This window comes from Bos taurus, chromosome 5 (assembly GCF_002263795.3).
Source record: "Bos taurus isolate L1 Dominette 01449 registration number 42190680 breed Hereford chromosome 5, ARS-UCD2.0, whole genome shotgun sequence".
Classification (NCBI taxonomy): Eukaryota; Metazoa; Chordata; class Mammalia; order Artiodactyla; family Bovidae; genus Bos; species Bos taurus.
Window position 1 is genome coordinate 94905023 of NC_037332.1, and position 14542 is coordinate 94919564.

Genomic DNA, 14542 nt, shown 5'->3' on the forward strand with positions numbered 1-14542 from the left:
ATTACTCATTATATCTTTGATAAATATTTAAATAAATAGGTCGCCTACGCCGTCTCTCCTTTGAATATCCTGGATTAGCTGGGGCTGGACCCTGGCACATTAGCCTATGAAATTCAGTCCAGTTCAGTTCAGTTCAGTTCAATCACTCAGTTGTATCGACTCTTTGTGACCCCATGGACAGCAGCACACCAGGACTCCCTGTCCATCACCAACTCCTGGAGTTTACTCAAACTCAAATTCATGTCCATTGAGTCGGTGATGCCATTCAACCGTCTCACCCATCTCATCCCATGGGTATGAAATTACCCACTCTTATAAAAACTGACAAGCCCGTACCCTGGGGCTGCTCTCACCTTCTGAGATGACCTACACTCTGTCTGTGGAGTGTGTTTCTCTCTAAATAAGTCCACTTCTTACCTGTCATTTTGTCTCTCACTGAATTCTTTCTGTGATGAGACATCAAGAACCTGAGCTTCATTAAATCCTGAGACCAGGTATGTGATCTCAGTTAAAAGACTCTGGGTTTACATCCCAATGTGAGTTACATGGCTTCAAGAGAATATTGTTTCTGAGGCCCTGAACTTTGAGCTCTAACAGATGCTAGGAAACAACTAAGAGACTCCTGTCTTAAAATGGATAAGAAAAGCAGTGATTCCCTGGGCCTGCAGGCCTCATAATGGAAAAACTCGGGCAACAAGACCTCTATTAGATCCCTTATTCCACTTATCTTTCCCTTTCCACTGGACTGAGAATTTCTTTGGACTTTGTATTTTCCATACATAAGACAGCGCCTGGCACATGGTATATTTCTGCCCATACCCTTCCAATTTCAAGCTGATTTAGATGTTCTCCTTTTGTTCCAATTTATCAATCTCCACTGGAAAGTCCCTGAGGGAACAGACTGTGCCATTTACTTATCATTGTGATAGCACTTGGCTCAGAGTAAGGCTTAATATAAATATTTGTTGAATAGATAAGTAGATGAATATCAATCCATAAACTATCTTGGCAAATCCTTGTAGGGAAAATCCATAAGCTTAGGCATTTATTTGTTTAAAATATGCTGCTGATTTATGGGAAAATGGGTCAGACATTAATGACTGCACCCCAAAGCTATTCCCAACCCCTTCATCCTAGGGGTCTCTTTGTATAGCAGCTGAAAAGCTTCATAGTCCACTTTGCTTAGAGGTAACCATGTAATGTAGCTCTGATCCATTAACGAAAGTCTACTGGGGTGAGGATAGGTGTAAGTGTTTTATTCTCTGGCTATTTTTGGATCTTTTCCATATTTTCTTCATCCTGTCTTAAACATGGATGTGATGGCTGGTACTGAAGCAGCCATCTTGAAGTCATGAAAAAGACATGAAAATCCAGTCCAGGACATCTTTGAGCACCGGAACTGTCACTAGAATCTACATATGTCCACTCTACATTTTATGATTAAAGAAAGTGGAGGTTAAAAAATAAACACATGTCCTATTACTTGCAACTGGAAACAATACTAATTAACAAATTGCAAGTGTTAAAGTTATACAGTTCTGGAATATAGTCTCTGGTGAGCACACTGTGGGGAATGTAAATGCATTTAGATCGAAGGATTTGAAAGAGTGGGAAAAAAGTTGGAAGCCAAGGTGTGTTTCCTGAATTTTCTCTACAGTCTTTAGACAATTTCCTTCCTACACACACTAAGAATGAATCTACCTTGCTGAAAAATGAAAAAAATAAATAAACTTAAAAATTTATTACTCCATTTTTCTGAAATGAGACACTCAAGCCTCTAGTTAAGCTCATTCTCACATTGAGAATGTTCCTAAACTTCTGGGTATAATTATTTCTCTCCTTTCCCATTTCCCCAGTGGCCTTTGCACCTGTTTTATTGACTAAGAATAATAAGTTTAGCCCTGGCCCAAACTGTAGTCCTTCTACATTTTCACAATAAGACTCTTATAAGAAGTGCTTTATTGCCCTACTGTGTGTTAGTCACTCGGTCATGTCCAGCTCTTTGTGATCACATGGACTGTAGCTCTTCAGGCTTCTCTGTCCATGGGATTCTCCAGGCAAGAATACTGGAGTGGGTAGCTATTCCCTTCTCCAGAGGATCTTCCCAACCCAGGGACTGAACCCAGATCTCCACATTGTAGACAGATTCTTTACCATCTGAGCCACCAGGGAAGTACCCTACTACAATGTTATAAAACCAATTACAATAGTTAAAAGATTAATCATATTGCTACCATTAATATTTATCATTGAAAAACCAGTGAATATTGATTAATTCAACTCTGCCTGTCCATGACATTCATTTCCAGCAGCTTGATAGCTTCTGGATTAAAAATGAAATAGGCTAAAAATTTATTGAATAATCTTTAAAAGGAGACTTGGAGATTCTATCACCTGATTTTACAAGTGAGGAAACTGAGTGACCTAAAATGGGAGTCATCTTTATGTATATTTTCATGTTTCCATCAGCTGTGTTTATTTATGTAATCTAATCAGGACAATTTGAAGGTGAGAGCCATTTGAAAGTGGCTCAGATGGTAAAGAGTGAGCTGGCAATGCAGGAGACCTGGGTTTGATTCCTGTGTGGGGAAGATCCCCAGGAGAAGGGAATGGCAACCTACTCCAGTATTCTTGCCTGGAGAATCCCATGGACAGAGGAGCCTGGCAGGCTACATACCATGGGGTTGCAGAGTTGGACAGGACTGAATGACTAACCCTTTTACCTTCGCTTTCAATGAGGGACAAAGATTGCTTTCTCACATCCTTTTTCCTGTTTTATTCATCCAGTGCCTGACATAGTACTTTGCACATAGAAGATGCTCAATTCATGTTTACTAACTGAGGACATGATTCCACACATTTGATTAGGTTTTGTTTCATTCATCAGACAATAAAAGGCTGGCCTCCATCTAGTCCTCATGGGCCTCAATGGACCTCTGAATGTACCTTGATCATTCTCACCCACCCATCTTCTCTCTGACTGTGGTCCCCTCTTCAGCTCAGATTCTAGCTCCCCTAAGAAGTCATCCATGCAATCTCCAGGCCTTATGTTTCTCACCCAGCTAAAAAAGCTCAAAGGGCAATCAGCCTGTTTTATACAATTTAATATTTCATGATGTAATGTCTTTTATTGATTTCTCTTTTTCTTGAATAATCGTGTCCCTGCTGTATCTAAACTCCCAGAAGGCAGGAATAATATGCTATGTTTTCTATGTGCCAAAGTGCACATCTTGTTCCGGAGTACATGAAGGTCTTCAGTCCGGAAGAGACAGAAACTGCCTCCAAGTTCCTTTGTGAATTCCTACTCTAAAAAGTAGGTATGAAACAACTTCCATATCATTAAACCAGCATTCTAAAAACACAAATACACAAATAAGAGGCAGAATATTTTATTGAGAATCAGAAAGCCACACTAGCACTAATAAAATACAACAATTTAACATCAAAAGGGTTCTAACAAATTGTTCAAGTTGCTGGACTGGGTAAGTGTATTTATATGCTGTACCTCCCAGAACACACTGAAATAGTTCCAAAACACACACACACACACACACACACAATCCAGAAAACAGCAGGTATAAGGGATGAAAATAACCAATAGATGAGAGGTTTCAATAAATTCCTGGAAAACAGAAAACAATTGGGATTATATTGATGGACCACTCTAAAGGAAGTCAAAGCCTGAAATGTTCCATAAGGGGGCCAATATGGGGAGAGGTTGCCATGATCTGCCAACTAGAATCTCAGTGGGGCTCTGGACTCAGGAGGAAAGATTGGTCTGAGTCCTAGAAAAAGATGGCTTTATTGAACATATAAACAGAGAAGAGGTATGACAGTTCATTTCTCCTCTCTACACCTCCTTCATCTGGGGAGCTGAGGCTTCTAGCTGGTGCCCACAGTAAAGTTTTCTCACTCTCACTTTTGAAGGAACCCCACCTGACAGCCATCCCCACATCATTTCATTTTACAGCTAAACCTGCCATTCCACAAGCTCCCATTTGTGTAAACAACTCCATCTCAGAATTTCCACTCCATGGAGCAGCCTATCAGGAAAGCAATTGGAAATCAATTTAGCAGAGGGGATGCCTGTACCAGATGCCATCTCTCATTCTTAAATATGAAGATTCATTTTGATATTTGGCAAAACTAATACAATTATGTAAAGTTTAAAAATAAAATAAAATTAGAAAAAAAAAAAAAAGATAGCCAGACATGAGAGCACCAAAAAGAGAAGAAAAGAAGAGAAAAACAAAAATGAAATCACAAGGAAAAAAATGAGAATTCAAGATATTCGAAAAGACTTTGTGTCCATGAATCTATGCAAAGAAAAAGGAGCAAGCAAAGGACAGTAAAGAGGTTAAAAATAGAATTGCCAACAAACCCAATAAATAATAGAAAAATAAAAAAGAGAAATGTCAAAAAATGGAAGCAAAACAATAAAGAGAAAGAAATATAATACAAGAGAAAAAAGAGAACCTATCTTTTGATTTAGAATTCCAGAGAAAAGGGGACGGAGAAAATGGTGGAGAGGATATTATCAAAGACAGTTTTAATAGAAAGAATCCTCAAACTTGGAAAGACAGAACTTTTCAACAGAGAAGGATTCCCTGATAGCTGAGAAGGATGTGTGAAAAATCTTTGTCATTTTTAGATCACCAAGGATAAAAGATAATCATAAACATTTCTAGAAAGGAAAACACAAGTGTGATCTAAAAAACGAGGGTGTCTGGGATGACACAGTAATTTTATGAGGTTGGAAGATAACGAGTCCAGAGTGGTCCAGTAAGACAGAGGCTCTGGTAGGGACTGAATTTAGGGAATAAGAATAGATGGGGCAAGTAGTCAATGGTATAAGATAATATTTTATCTTTTATAGCAAGAAGTCTCTAAATGGTGATTACATAAAGATATAAGCCTATTACTTAAAGTTGTGGTAACTACAAGAAGATAAAAAATAGAAGCAAAAGCATAGAAAGAGTCACCTCTAAGAAGCGGAGAAGTGAAAGCATATAATGAGTACTTTGCTGTTGGAACAAGCTCTTTAGCTTTACAAAACATGTTTTTATACTGTTTTTATAACACTAAGATTGTGATAAAATAATATATTAAGAACAATCTCTCAGCCTCATTCTCATTCTCGAACCTCATCCTATCTTTTAGTTCTGTTCAGTCACTCAGTCGTGTCCGACTCTTTGCAACCCCATGAATTGCAGCACGCCAGGCCTCCCTGTCCATCACCAACTCCCAGAGCCTATCCAAACTCACATCCATTGAGTCGGTGATGCCATCCAATCATTTCATCCTCTGTTGTCCCCTTCTCCTCCTGCCCTCAATCTTTCCCAGCATCAGGGTCTTTTCAAATGAGTCAGCTCTTCTCACCAGGTGGCCAAAGTATTGGAGTTTCAGCTTCAACTCTGACTGAACACCCAATTGAACCTTCCAATGAACTCCCAGGACCGATCTCCTTTAGGACGGACTGGTTGGATCGCCTTGCAGTCCAAGGGACTCTCAAGAGTCTTCTCCACACCACAGTTCAAAAGCATCAATTCTTCAGCCCTCAGCGTTCTTTATAGTCCAACTCTCACATCCATACATGACTACTGGAAAAACCATAGCTTTGACTAGATGGACTTTTGTTGGCAAAGTAATGTCTCTGCTTTTTAATATGCTGTCTAGGTTGGTAATAACTTTCCTTCCAAGGAGTAAGTGTTTTTTAATTCCATGGCTGCAATCACCATCTACAGTGATTTTGGAGCCCCCCAAAAATAAAGTCAGCCACTGTTTCCACTGTTTCCCCATCTATTTCCCATGAAGTGATGAGACCGGATGCCATGATCTTCGTTTTCTGAATGTTGAGCTTTAAGCCAACTTTTTCACTCTCCTCTTTCACTTTCATCAAGAGGCTCTTTAGTTCCTCTTCACTTTCTGCCATAAGGGTGGTGTCATCTGCATATCTTAGGTTGTTGATATTTCTCCCGGCAATCTTGATTCCAGCCTGTGCTTCATCCAGCCCCAGCATTTCTCATGATGTACTCTGCATATAAGTTAACTAAGCAGGGTGACAATATACAGCTTTGACGTACTCCTTTTCCTATTGGAACCAGTCTGTTGTTTGATGCCCAGTTCTTTAATCTCACCCCAAATCTCGTATCTGTCCAACCTGGGACTTACTCAGTCTTCATTACTGAGCTGGGAGTGCATAGTTGATATATCAAAATTGCCCGTCAGACTGACCAAATGAAAATGTCACGAGGTCATTTCATCCTCTGGGCCTCAAGCTTTTCTTCTGCAACATGAGGGCCTTCAGTGAATAATCGCATCTCTTCCAATAGTTTTCACATACCTTAAAAATGAATGTGTACATTTGTTTACGTATTTGTTTTGTCAGCACTAGATTGCAAATCCAAACATCCACAAGATGGCAGTCTAAGTCCAGTTCTATGAAGATTCTGCCTTTGTTTTGCTTAATAGCTCTCTTAGTCTTACTGGTAGGAACTACACACCATAAAGAACTAGAAATATTTTGAGGAAAATTCATTGGAGCCATCAACACTACCCACAGACCAGGCTTACTTCCCCTAACTTTCAAGTATTTATGATAAATAAACGCTCTCCAACAGCTTGTGAATTGCGTTGTTGTGCTTTCCAGGTAGTTCCATGGTAAGGAATCCACCTGCCGATCCTGAAGACGCAGGTTCAATCCCTGGGTTAGGAAGATCCCCTGGAAAAGGAAATGGCAACCCACTCCCGTATTCTTGCCTGGAGAATCCCATGGACAGAGAGGCCTGGCTGTCTACAGTCCATGGGGTCACAAAGAGACTCAATTGAGCAACACACACCCACACAAACACACACAAGTTGTAACAGCTTGAGTGTAAACGTGGTTTCAAAATAATAATCATAGGGAATTCCCTGGTGGTCCAGTGGTTAGGACTCAGCATTTTCACTGCTAAGGGAGCAGGCTCAGTCCTTAGTCAGGGAATTAAGATCCTGCGAGCCATGCAGCATGGCCAAGAAACAATCACAAAACCAAATTCTCTGGTTTGGACCTCACCATCACTGAAGGAAGTTGAGTCTGCTGCCCATTCCCCCAAGCCACCCAGGTATTTCTGAGATGCCTGACAGGTGCTTTATCAGCCAAACCTATTACACCTTCACTTCTGTGTCAGCCTCAAGTCTCTAAGGAAGCATCTTTCTCTGCTTCACCCGGCTTCTGAGAGTACAGGTGTTTCTTGGCTGTCACAGCACAACTCCTATCTTGGCCTTTATTGTCACATGGCCATCTTCCCTCTGCATATCTGTGTCTGTGTCCAAATTCTCTTTCTCTTTTTTCCTTTTCTATTGTTATTTATCTACTTATTTATCAAAGTACAGTTGATTTACAGTATGACATTAGTTTCAAATGTATAGCACATTGATTCATATATATATATTCTTTTTTGAATTTTTTACCCTTAAAAGTTATTACAAAATATTGAATATATAGTAATATATTAATTATTGAATATATATTAATATAATGTGTATATAATATATATTAATATAATAAGATTAGTATAATATATTGTGTGTGGGTACTAAGTCACTTCAGTCATGTCCAACTCTGTGAGACTCCATGGACTGTAGCCTTCCAGGCTCCTCTGTGCGTGGGATTCTCCAGGCAAGAATACTGGAGTGGATTGCTATGCTCTCCTCCAGGGGATATTCCTGATCCAGGGACTGAACCCATGTCTCTTATGTCTCCTGCATTGGCAGGTGAGTTCTTTACCATTAGCGCCACCTGGGAAGCACAATATAATATCTTAATATATGTTAATTAATTATTATATAGTCAGCATTTTGTAATAACTTAAAAAAGTAAAAAATGATATGTAGTAATATATAATGCTAATTGATATACTAATATATAATAGTCAATATTTTCTAATACTAAGGGTAAAAATTTTGATGCATATTAATATATAATGTATACATTATGTATATAATATAAATATAATACATAATGAAATATTAATATAGTATATATAGTCGATGTTTTATAATAACTCATATGGGTAAAGATTCGAAAAGAATATATATATACATATATATTTATGTGCTATACAGGTCCTTATTGATTATCTATTTTATATATAGTAGTAGTATCTATTAATCTCAACCACCTAATTTATCCCTCCCCTTCCCCTTTCTCCTTTGATAATCATAAATTTGTTTTCTATGTCTGCAAGTCTCTTTCTGTTTTGTAAATAAGTTCATTTGTATCTTTTTTTAGAGTCCACATATAAGCAAGATCATATGATATTTGTCTTTGTCTGGCTTACTTCACTTAGTATGATAATCTGTAGGTCCCCATGTTGCTGCAAATTGCATTATTTCATTCTTTTTTATGGCTGAGGAATATTCAAAAAATGAAAAGATCTAATAGACATTTCTAGAAGAAGACATACAGATGGCCAACAGGCACAGGAAAAGATGCCCAAATTGCTAATTTTTGTGAAGTCGCTCAGCCATGTCCAACTCTTTGCAACCCCATGGACTGTCGCCCACCAGACTCCTCCATCCATGGAATTTTCCAGGCACAAAAAACTACAATGAAGTATCACCTCACACTGGTCATAATGGCCATCATGAGAAAGTCTACAAATAATATTAATAAATACTGAGGGGCAGTGGAGAAAAAGGAAACCTCCTACACTGTCGGTGGAAATGTAAATTGGTACAGCCACTATGGAGGACAGTGTGGAGGTTCCTTTAAAAAGTAAAAATAGAGTTAATAGATGATTCCTATAATGCCACTCCTGGGCACATATTCAGAGAAAACTATAATTCAAAAAGATACATGCACCCCAATGTTAGTTGCAGGACAATAACAAAAACATGGAAGCAACCTAAATATCCATCAACAGAAAAATGGGTAAAGATGTGGTACATATATACAATGGAATATTACTCATTCATAAATTCCCCTTTCCTTAAAGGTAATGGTCACATTGGATATGAACATAGGGCACTGAGTGGAAACAAGACTTACATTGAATTTATGTTCACTTGTATACTCTTTCAATGTTTATGTTCACTTGTATACTCTTTTAATGTTGTGTGTAGACAAATATGTACATGATAAATATGAATAAGACTTCCCTGGTGGCTCAGACGGTAACGTGTCTGCCTACAATGCAGGAGACCCAGGTTCAATCCTGGGGTCGGGAAGATCTCCTGGAGAAGGAAATGGCAACCCACTCCAGTATTCTTGCCTGGAAAATCCCATGGACAGAGGAGCCTGGTAGGCTACAGTCGATGGGGTCGCAAAGAGTCGGACACAACTGAGCGATTTCACTTCACTGCACTTCAAATATGAATAGCCAAGTGGCATAACAGTTCAAACTGGTCAATAGAAAGGAACAAATTCAGAATCAGCCCAATGGATTCAAAAGTCTGTTAGATAAGGTCTTCACAGTGTTCATGAAGTGCTCATTCATGACAGCAGGTGGCAGCACTACATATGATTTAGTTTAGGGGACCCTGGAGAAATGTGAAAGTAGTTAACCATTCAATGCAATAAGCTGGAAACAGGCTCAGTGCCTTAGGACTTCTGGCCATAAAGAGAAACGGTTTGTTCACGTTTGAAATATGTCTAGATTTATTACCTGGTTTTTAGCATTTTATACTTGTCAATTATTCAATGCAATAACCTTGCTTTAATTCTCACACACTGAGCCCAGAGAAGATGAGTGAATTCCTGATTACTTAGCAGGCTCTGTGCAGCACAGCCAGGCAGAGGCCTGGCTTCCTGTCTGTTTTGCCCCAAGGAGATGGTGTGACTGAAGTGGAGAATCTTCCCCATGATTCTCACTTGTAAATTTCAGTTTTCAGCAGTCTGACTCTGCCATAGTGATGTTAGAAATCAAGCAGCTCATTTCCAGTTGCAAAAAGCACAAACGAGTTTACACAAACATGCTATTTTTGTGGCCTGTGTAACCCTTCCCCTCTAGTCTTCTATAAAACATAAGCCCTCCTCTGTGTCTCTGTTTTAAATAATTCAGTGTCATATTTGCTTAGTTCTCATAATATTTGTTTTGATGTTGTTCAGTCTTGTGTGATCATTTTCCTTCTTGCACTGAATATTGGGCTTACTGATTATTCTTGTCTGTGTGTCTTTTCCCTTCACATCTCTAGTTGTTGAGAAAATGCTCTCCTTTCCTCAGTTTACAGTGCTTCTTGATTTTTTTTCACAATCAAGGTCAACAGCACCATAGCAATTGTTTAATAGCAGCTGTGTCTATTTGCCTCAGGTATGTATACCAGAGGAGCATTTTTTTTTTTTCCTTATATACTATTTTCTGCTCTAACTGTGATTCTTGGAACTCTGGAATGGGGGTTGGTGCCTACCTCACCAGCCCCATCACCCCCAACTTCTACCCAAGGATACCAACAAACAGGAAAGAGGTGGAGGATAAGTGGGGTTCACTGCCACCACCTGTCCAGAAAAAGCTCTTTATGCCCCTGGTCCACCTACTCCTGCCAGAGGAGGCAGACAAGGACAGGGAGTGACTGAGGCTACAGAGGGAGAGTGGCCACGCAAGGCCACGGCAAGAGGTCAGCCCTAGGAATAATGGTGCCTATTTGGCTCTAGCTTCTTGGAATTTGTCCAACACTTAGATTCTGAACTCTCTGACATTCTCTGCAACTGGAGAAGCACTTAACTGGGTTAGGTGTGGAGGAGGGAGGCATTGTCTATTCTATTAGTCAACACAACAGTCTGAGTCAGAACTCACGCTATTAGGCCCTATTCTCACACATTACGTATGTTACTAGAGACAAATAAGGGCTTCCCAGAAGGAAATGGCAACCCACTCCAGTGTTCTTGCCTGGAGAATCCCAGGGACGGGGGAGCCTGGTGGGAGGCCATCTATGGGGTCGCACAGAGTCGGACACGACTGAAGCGACTTGGCGGCCGCAGCAGCAGCAGCTGGTGGCTCAGACAGTAAAGAATCTGCCTGCAATGCAGGAGACACAGGTTTGATTCCCTGGGTTGGGAAGATCCTCTGAAGAAGGGAATGGCTCCCCGCTCCAGTATTCTTGGAGAATTCTATGGACCGTGCAGCCTGGCAGACTACATACAGTCATGGGGTCGCAAAGCATCAGACACGACTGAGTGACTAACACAGAGAACCACTTAAATCAGTCACTGGGTGGCAACATGTTTGGCATTAGCTAATTCCTAATGTTTAAAATGTAGTCTTGGAGCACATCAGGGTGCAAACTGGTACAAATATAAGAATCATCGGGGAGGGACTTCTCTGGTGGTCCAGTGTTTAAGACTCTGCCCTCCCACTGCAGGAGGCATGGGTTTGATCACTGATTGGGGAATTAAGATCCTCCATGGTGAAAAATACAAAATAAAATAAAGGTGTTTTAAAAAAGAATTATTGGGGACTCGTTAAAAATACAGATTCTAAGATATCTTCCTTAAAGATTCTTATTCAGAAAACCTGGAGTGGGGCTCAAATTTTGTGCATTTTAACAAGAGATTCTCAACAGCTCTTATTTATCAACAAAACATAAAAGATTTTTTATTAATCCTCCAAATCCTAAAAATTGATGAGAATTTCTGCAGTTGTTCTCTTTCATCTGTTGTGTTCTTCATATCTGACACCGTGCTTCCTCCACTTCCGAGGTTTATCTTTAGAATCACATTTGGAGGTTTCAAGTACCCACGCTATCTCCCACTTCGAAGTGAACATCACTGGCTGACAAAGTGTCTGCACTTTCCACCCTTCTCCACCTGATCTTTGGTGTTGAAAGTGGACCCTACTGATCACATTGATAAGCTCCTTTGCTTCAAAGTTAGATTTATTCAATGGGAGGCATCAGGGCAAGAGTAGAGCACAGGAGAACAACGTTGGGGTATTAATTAGCCTCCTCCCTCCCCTCCTGACTGCCCATGTGATCAGGGTGGGTTGGCAGTATCTCACTACTAAAGACCACCTCCCTTTCACCAGGTGGGTGGTGGATGGTGGTGGTTTCTTATGATTAGAGCTGACCTTAGGGTTCCTCTAGGTCTAATTTGGTCATGTAGCCCCAGGTACTCTACTACCTTTTGTAGATTCTGCTTAACACTTCCCAAATTTTGCAAATAGTCCCTGCCCGGGACCAGCCCCGGCTGATCCAGGGTATTCGAAGGAGAGACGGCGTAGGTGAAGATCAGGAAACAATTGCTTAATTAAACATTAATTAAGGATATAAAGACTAATAGAATGAGGATAGCTCAGTGAGGAAATTCAGTGGAGAAAAGAGGCTGAAATAAGGATAGCTCAGTGAGGAAATTCAGTGGAGAAAAGAGGCTGAATAATTCAGCCAGAAGGTAAGAGAAAGAACGACATGGTGAGACCAAGTTTCGGTGAACAAGGCCCGCACTTTATTTTCCAAAGTAGTTTTTATACCTTAAGTTATGCATAGAGGATAATGGGGGAAGGGGTAGAGTCATGCAGCAAGCCAGGCTTTCTTCCTGCAAACTTATCATATGCAAAAGCTTAGGTGATTTGGATCATCCTCTGGCCCGGAGGCCTGTTAACATTTTAAGACCCTTTCTTCAGAAAACTTATTTTTCTCTAAAGGTGATAAGTCAAGCGCCACCCTCGAAAAGCATTAGATAAAGTTGCATTCCTACAGAGCAAAGGTGTGGTGGGCTATAACAAGAAAAATAATTAACTCAAGGGTCCCAGGTTACAAACATTAAAGCTACTATTTACACCAATTATATTAATCAATACACTGCCAGGGACACAGCAGGTAAGGGATATGGAAACTTAGCAGCAAACATTGGCCCAAAAAGTGAAAATCCTTCACCAATACAATTTCTAATCAATCTTTTAACTGCTCAAAGGAATCTGTGTTTAGACAGTTTAGAACATCTCATGCCTCTCACAGTTGGGAAGCTCTGAGCAATCACATGTGGCTGGAAAAACCTATTCAGGCAGGCTAGAGGATTTCCAAAGAAGTTTGTAGGTTGAAACCCTGTCACACCCAGGAATTATTAACCGGAGCTCTAAGCTAACTCTTTTTTCAGAGAGAGGTAGTGGGGGACAGCCCCCCGTAAAGTCAGAGGTGTAGGTGAAAGCACAAAGCAGAAAGTAGGCAGACTCTGGTTTTGGGGGTAGATTGCTGGAGAATTTCCAGGGAGACTCCTGAGGCTTGATCCCGCCTTTGCGTATGCCAAGCCTCCTTCCTCATGACCTTTGCCAGGGGCGGAGCTCGCTCCCCCCAAGTCCCTTTGTTAAAAATCTCCTCACTCTGTCTTAATATGGCATCTCCACTCCTGGGACTTTGATAGGGACAATAATTTAGCTTTATCTGTTTCATATGTGCTGTTTGTGCAATCAGGATTTTCTTGTTTCTTATTAAAATACTAGAAAAGATAGATTTAGAATTTAAGAATAGAAAGAATGAAACTTTAGACTTTGAAAGAGCTTTATGTCTATTCCACACCATGTTTTGTAACAGGAACTAATGTAGTGTTGTAGGTAAAATATACTTCAAAGTCAAACAAACAAGCAAACAAATTCATAGAAAAAGAGAACAGATTTGTGGTTACCAAGGGGTGGGGTGTTGGGAGGAGAGGGAATTAGATGAAGAGAGTCAAAAGATACAAACTAACAGTTATAAGATAAATTAGTACTATTGGTGTAACCTGCATGCTGTGTGCTCAGTCGCTTTGGTCATTTCTGACTCTTTGTGACCCCATGGACTGTAGTCTGCCAGGACCCTCTGTCCATGGGATTCTCCAGGAAAGAATACTGGAGTGGGTTGCCAAGCCCCAGGGGAGCTTCCCACCTTGGGGATAGAACCCCTGCCTCCTGCATCTCCTGCATTGCAGGTGGATTCTTTACCCACTGAGCTAAAAAGGAAGTCCAAAAATTGTATAACAGGCCCCAGAAAGATGATAAATATAGTTAATACTGCTATATGTCATATGTAAAAACTGTTGAGAGTAAATTCTAAAAGTTCTGTCGTATGAAAAACATTTTTTCCTATTTCTTTAATTTTGTATCTATAGAAGATGATGGATGTTCACTAAACTTATTGTGATAATTGTTTCATGACAAACTTAAGTCAAAATCATTATGTAGTACACCTAAATTTATATAGTGCTGTATGTCAGTTATATCTCAATAAAACTGGAAATATGAAATAAATTATATCTATTCTAACTTACCATTAATTACTAGAATTTTACAGGAAATCCTGTTCACTACAACTTTTTAAAAAATTTGCTGGCAATGATCATTTTCTATTTCAGCCTAACTGTTACACATTCTTCAACAGGTCTTCATGTAGGGTGGTTTCTAGATCCTTCTCCATCGGGGCCCTTGGCTGTGTTCCTTTGGGTAAATTGTGTTGTGTCAAAGTTATTGCTTCACATTTAGAAAACATTTGCAAAGTAAGATGAATGTGGACAGGCTTCCAGCTGGAGAAGAGCACAGGCATCCCTAAATGAAAGGCACACCCTTCCACTGGGAAGAGCAAGTGCAGACTAAAGGTT